General features: G+C 37.7%; 1 long non-coding RNA gene across 1 annotated transcript in view; it reads right to left on the bottom strand.

Moving 5' to 3' along the window:
* Positions 1–6491, bottom strand: part of LOC111821864 (uncharacterized) — a 7983-nt gene extending 1492 nt beyond the window's left edge. The window contains exon 1 of the long non-coding RNA XR_002825201.1: positions 6311–6491. This is a non-coding gene — a long non-coding RNA (uncharacterized LOC111821864). The remainder of the gene's footprint in view (positions 1–6310) is intronic.
* Between the last annotated feature and the right edge of the window lie 417 nt (positions 6492–6908).

Here is a 6908-nt window from a genome sequence, read left to right as displayed (position 1 = left end):
GTTATGTTTCTACAGGTTGTGTATCTCTAAAAGGCTGCCTTTGAATTACCAAACTAAGCTTGTGTTTCAGAAGAAATAATTAGACTACCTAAATTACTCATCTGCTTCCCACCAGGCAATCTGGAGTTTTGGAAATAGTTCATCCTGAAGCATTCAAATTATAAACCTTATTTCAACAAATGTTTTGTGTGATGTGTAGCAACTATTTCCATATGTCTCATAAGGCAAAACAAGCTAGAATATGACCCTAATTTGCATTCACCTTTGGATCCTTCTTTATGTATTTGGAGTTGAATCTGCAATGTCTCTAGGACATTTAGGCTTCATATGGAAGCAAATAATACAATGGCCACTGTATCCCCTGCTGTTACCATCTATGATGTAGGATGAAACAGGTGTCTTGGATACATTGCCTCTGAAAGAAAGCTGAGATAAAGCAACTTTCTAAATGACTATGCAGTGAGGCTTTCAGGCAAAGGCCCTGGAATTAATTGGCTGTTAATAATCAGAACCATAATATTATTAGAGCTGGGAAAAGGTTAGCTATCAATGTTAGCTGTTATGTCTAGGGTAAGGACTTCATGTTCTAACACAATATGTACGTTCCTTAAAAAACCTTATGTTCTACTGTGCATTAAAATATTAGGGTTCATCAAAACAAAACAAAACAAAAAAAAAACACCAGCAACAGCATGAACTGGCAAACCACAGACTAGGAGAAAATATTCACAACCCTTATATCTAACAACGACCTTGTATCCAAAGGATGTGAAGAAGTCCTGCAGCTCAATAATAAAGACAGCCTAATTTTAAACTGAGCAAAGGACTTAAACAGACACTTCATAAAGAAGATATAAGATGATCCATCAGCACATGAAAAAGTGCTCAGCATTATGGTTGTTGTCGTGTGCCATTAAGTCAATTCTGACTCTTAACGACCCTATAGGACAGAGTAGAACTGTCCCATAGGGTTTCCTAGATTATAATCTTTATGGGAGTAGACTGTCAGGTCTTTTCTCATGTGGAGCCATGGGGTGAGTTTGAACTGTCAACCTTTCAGTTAGCAGCTGAGTGCTTAACCATGGTGTCACCAAGGCTCCTTCAATATCATTAGTCATCAGAAAAATGAAAACTAAAACCACCATGAGACGCCACTACATACCCACTAGAATGGCTAAAATGAAAAAGATTGACACCACCAAATACTGAAGAAAATGTGAGGCCATTAGAATTCTCACCCATTGCTGGTGGGAGTGTGAAATGCTGCAAACACTTTGGAAACTGGCAGTTTCTTAAAATGTTAGAGGCTGCAACTATACTATGACCCAACAGTTCCACTCCTAGATATTTATCCAAGTGAAACAGAAACATATGTCCACGTAATGACCCATACATGAATGTTCAAGGAAGCTTTATCCATTATAACCCCCAAAATGTAAATAATTTAGATAGCCACAATAGGAGAAAAGATAATCAAACGGTGGGATATTCATATAAAAGAATACTACTCAACAGTAAAAGGGATATACAACAGATAAACATGGCACAGGTGAATCTCAAAAACATCATGCTGAGGGAAAGCAGACAGACACAAAAAAAGTACATGCTGTATAATTCAATTTTAGATTAGGCAAAATTAACCTACCAGTGATAAAAATCAGATCAGCGGTTGCTCCTTGTGATAGCGGAGTTTGGAGAACAGATGGGGAAGTGGCAAAAGCGAACTTTCTGAGGTGACAGTTTTGTGTTTTGATATATGCATTAGTCAAACTGGTTGACGTGTACACTTAAAATCTGAGCATTCTATGGTATTTAATTATACCTCAATGAAAAATAATTAAAAGATTACAGCCAAAAAAAATAATAATAATAACAGGGTTTATGGGATAAATAGAATTAGGCAACATCACCAAAGTATATATACATGCTACATTGTAACCAGAATGCTAACAAAAACAATTATTAAATTATTGGTACCTAGGAAGAAAACTTGGGCTGTCCAGACACGGAGCTCAAAAGGGCTAAAGGCTGCCTCAAGGAATATTAAAAATACACAAAAATAACAGAGTGAGAATGGAACAGAGCTGATGGCGGTGCTGAGAAAATGCAGATGGAAGTGGAACTCTGAGGCAGAGGGGCTGCTCTTAAGGTGGACACAGGAGGTAGTGCACTCTGCAAAGCTGGAGTTGCACTTCACTAGGGAGGGCGCCCAGGTGATGACCCTTGTTTTTAATTTTCTTAAAGCTGAGGGCGTTTTCCTTTCCTGCTGAACGTTTTCAGTCTATTCCAACTAATCCAGGTCCCATTTCCCAGGGAAGTCATGACTGAACCAATGCAACATCCATATTATACTGACCTCATTCCCTTACCAATTGTAAATGAGGTAATTCATGTTATAGAAACATGCTCTAGCAGAATAGACTGTGCCTACTATGGCCAAGCACTAACCACTATTTTGCACTTATTTATAATTCACAACTCCATTTTATGGAAGAGGATACTGAGGCTCAGAGAGGTAAAATGATTTGCCCAACTTCACCCAGCTACTCTTTAAACCAAAAAAACCCAAACTCGTTGCCATCGAATCAATTCCAACTCATAGCAACCTTATAGGACAGAGTAGAACTGCCCCATAGGGTTTCCAAGGAGCACCTGGTGGATTCAAAGTGCAGACCTTTCGCTTAGCAGCCGTAGCTCTTAACGACTACTCCACCAGGGTTTCCAGCTACTCTTTAGTAGACTTAAAATCAGAACATAGATTTAAACTTCAAATCTCATGCTCGTAATCATTATATTAAACTACATTGTTATGGATTGAATTGTATTCCCCCAAAAAAGTCTGTGTAGGTTTGGCTAGTTCATGATTCCCAGTGTTGTGTGATTGTCTACCATTTTGTCATCTGATGTGATTTTCCTGTGTTGTAAATCCCACCTCTATGATGTTAATGAGGCAGGATTAGAGGCAGTTATGTTAATGAGTCACTACTCAATCTACAAGATTAGACTGTGTTTTAGATCAATCTCTTTTGAGATATAAAAGTGAGAAGTGAGCAGAGAGACATGAGGACTTCATATCACCAAGAAACAAGAGCCAGGAGAATAGTGTGCCCTTTGGATCTGGGGTTCCTGCGCAGAGAAGCTCTTCAACCACGAAAGACTGATGTCAAGGACCTTGCCCCAGAGCCGACAGAGAAAGAAAGCCTTCCCCTGGAGCTGGCGCCATGAATTCGGACTTCTAGCCTCCTAGACTGTGAGAGAATAAATTTCTCTTTGTTAAAGCCTTCCACTTGTGCTATTTCTGTTCTAGCAGCACTAGATAACTAAGACACACCTACTTTATTTTATCCATACCTGTATTTTTCACTCGAGTAAACTTAGTTCCCCATGCCATCAAAGCTGTTGAGCAAGCTGTATTATTCGGCCAGGTTTTCTCTTTGGCCTGCACTCCACCTTCCATCTTTAAGTGTCTGAATCCCCTGGATCCCGCCTTCCTTGGCTCATTTCCCTCTTGCTTACTGACTGCTCAGGACATGCATCTGTCATCTCGCATCCATCCATTCTGAAAGCCTTAAAACTGTTACCTGTTGCATATCTTATGCCATCCATACTAAGGACAGCAAGCTAGAAGGGAGTTTCTAGTGAGATCATCTAGATAAATTCTTCTTTAAACTATGAAATTCATGTGAAGTTTATATGAAGTTCACAGCATAATATGTTCAAATAAGGGATTATGATATAGGTATATACAGGGGCTTTTCAGGATCTCTACTCCAAGGAAATATTTTTGGTTTTTAAAAGAAACTCCTCCACTGTCTATTAAATGAGTGATTCAGTGAAGACTTCATGTCAGATAGGGGCAAAGATGGTGAATACTAAGGGGGTGATAGTTTGGGTTAGATCAGTTAGTCTATGTTTCCTATACATAAGATTCACTCTAATTTGTTGTACGTGTATCCTAGATCTAAGAACCTTTTTCTACCCAAACATGTATTTATACATCCAGTATTATCTATGTTACCAAGATAATTAGGTAAAATAAAGTTAAGAAGCAGAAGAAAAAAAATACATAAGTAACCATTCAAGAAATTTAACAGTTCTGATAACAAATATTATGGAAGCAGGCATGTACACTAATTACCTCATAAATCATCCCGGTCCGGACGGCAATTAAAAACTTGAACAGTATTATTTATTCAAACTTAAGCTCAGCATTTATAACGAAATGTCATAAACAACTTCCTAATTCCAGTTTGTGAACACTGTCATTGACCTGAACATTTGGACGGAACAACTGTGTTCCCACACAATTGGTTGATGAACATGTCTTAGATACATCAGAAAGGCCTTAAACAATGAATTTATTAAGCTACCAGAATTTCAAAAGTGCTAAACGGATTTAAGTATTTTTGCTTTGTGACCCAGAATTCAAATGTCTGACTCCGAATTCAAACAGCATGGACTGGCAGTAGTTGCGGTGGAATGTTCGTGCATGTATTTGTGCGATAACTCTCCTTCCTCATTGATATTTATTTGTTGTCTATCTGGAAGATTCACTATATAGAATATTTTGAAAATACATGCTACCTAAGTTTCCTTCATGTCCCAAAGGATGATTTTCAAGAGCATTATTAGAGTGATTTCATAAACGCATGGTCTTAAGAACAAAATCCTGTCGTTTATGACTTCTTTTTGCAGAAGATACAACTAAGGACCGGCGTTCATAAAGCCATGCACGTTGTGAGCAACTCAAGACAGAAAGGAAGTGGCCACTCTAATTTCTCCAGGCAGGGAAAAAAAAACAGAAACCAAATACATGCATTCAACCCAGGAGAACTTTCATATTCTGCTTTAATAATATTGCAACCAATTATCCTCTGAGGATAAACTGGGAAGATAAAAGCAAAATCATAATATCAAGAATGTACCCTTCGGGATAAGTTATAAAAGTTGGCTCTTCTAAGAAAGTAGTACAAGGAGATCATAGGGGGTGGGGAGGAGATAACGTTCTAGAGGTTTATAAAACTATAGGGGTATAATATTCATGTAATTGAATGATAAAAATGATTAGACCAAAAAATTAGTCCTCTAAGCACGCTCCAACGCTGACACACCTTAAACCAAATTTGGAGTGCCTGCAATATTGCCTTATTATTCATGTCTCAACATGAACAGTTCTAATCACAAAAGAACCTTCTCCAACGCATTTTGAGCAATAATAAAATAGCATATAGCTTATGTAATTTAAAGTATGCCTTATGTTGTCGGACAGTTAATAAAAATAAACTGATTCTAAGAGTTACAGAAAACTGATAAGTTCTACAAAGTTTAAAATACCAATTTTTAAACTTTTAAACGTTGTAAGATCAAAGTTGCTATTTTAGAACTAGACAATTTCTTAAACACTTAAGGACCATTCTCAGATGATATTAGAAAGGGTATGATAAAGCCAAACCAAGCACAAGTCGAAAAGTTTTCATCTCTGGCTTACCTTGAGCTTATAATTATTTGTCTATATTACCCAAACCAATAATTTTCTACAAAAAGAACATTTACATTGCTAGAGCATGAAGTGGGCTGAACAAAGCCGTCATCCGATAAATGGCCACAATAAATAAAATGAGTTTTATTTTTACCATACTATGTTTCTGGAATAAAACAGGTTTATAAATAATCTGATACCTGCATTTGACAATTGTCTTCTTGCATAAATCCTTAGTAAATGCTTATTATGTACTTTAAGGCAATACATAAAAAATGATTAATAGTCCACATTTTAAAAGCACAAAATATATCTAAAGGATGCATTAAAATTCAAAAAGCATTTTAATACACGTATAATATTTTGATACACATGGAATGAGTAATTACCTTGTTCAATCTCCTAAAGCTACTACTTGAAAGCAACAAAACCGGCCAGGCCTTCTCAGCCACAGCAAGGGTGCAGACTAGCTAATAAAATCAGAGTGGAATCTATAAATCATCTGCACGTTCAAACACCCGTTTTGCATAAGATTCCCTCCTTGTTCCCTTTAGAGCAATTGAGAAGTATTAGTTAATTTTTGAAGAAATAACAGCCATGGACAAATCCAGCTCATAATAAACCACCCAAAAGAAAAGTTAATGGTTACCTTAATCTACCTAGCCAGTAGGCAAAACTCTCTGAAAGCTCATCATCCTGCGTTCTAGAACCATGTCACTGCCCTAAATCTAGTAATAATACAGCAGTTGTCATTTAGAAAAATGGCTGTAGTTCTTTTGCCCCACCTCAGGGTAGATCGAATCAGGATATAAACGAGTATTTGCTACTCACTTTTCAGTTTGCTTGTCTTCTGCTCAAACATCTGGCGTGTGTCCCATATCTCAGTATTTATAGTCTGGCGATTCCATTGTTCAGAAATTGCTTCCTCTAGTTTATGCTGTAAAGACTTAGCTTCTTCACGGGCAGAAGGGGCTGCCTGATCTCGATCCTTAACCTAGTACATACGGTTAATACCGGATTTTAGCAGTGTGGCCAGCAAGGAAAGCAATTGAGCGCTCACTCTTATTAGGCACACAAAACTGAAAATGTGCTTTTCTTCTCAGGGAAGTGATAAGCCTCTGCTGAACTTCTGCAATTCTGTGTTTGCATGGGCTTTGTATGCCTGAGCTGTTTCTACAGCTGTAAAAGTCCTGATGTGTCAGGTTGCCTCTTTCTGCAAAGTTGCCTCTTTCATCAACAGGCTGTTGACACCGCCTCTTCTACAACTCCCCCCTTTACTTCCTCCGCTCACTGCTTGTCACTGGGGACTGAATTTCGCAGTTCCTCTTTGTTTTTCTTTTTTTTTTTTTTGGTTCCTCCTCTATTTTTACTTCATGGTTTTAAAGACATCTGAGGAGACTTCCCCTGAATATAATGTAGTCAGTGGGCA

This window comes from Trichechus manatus, unplaced genomic scaffold (genome assembly GCF_000243295.1).
Source record: "Trichechus manatus latirostris isolate Lorelei unplaced genomic scaffold, TriManLat1.0 scaffold00112, whole genome shotgun sequence".
Taxonomy (NCBI): domain Eukaryota; kingdom Metazoa; phylum Chordata; class Mammalia; order Sirenia; family Trichechidae; genus Trichechus; species Trichechus manatus.
This window is presented reverse-complemented; position numbering and strand designations above follow the sequence as displayed.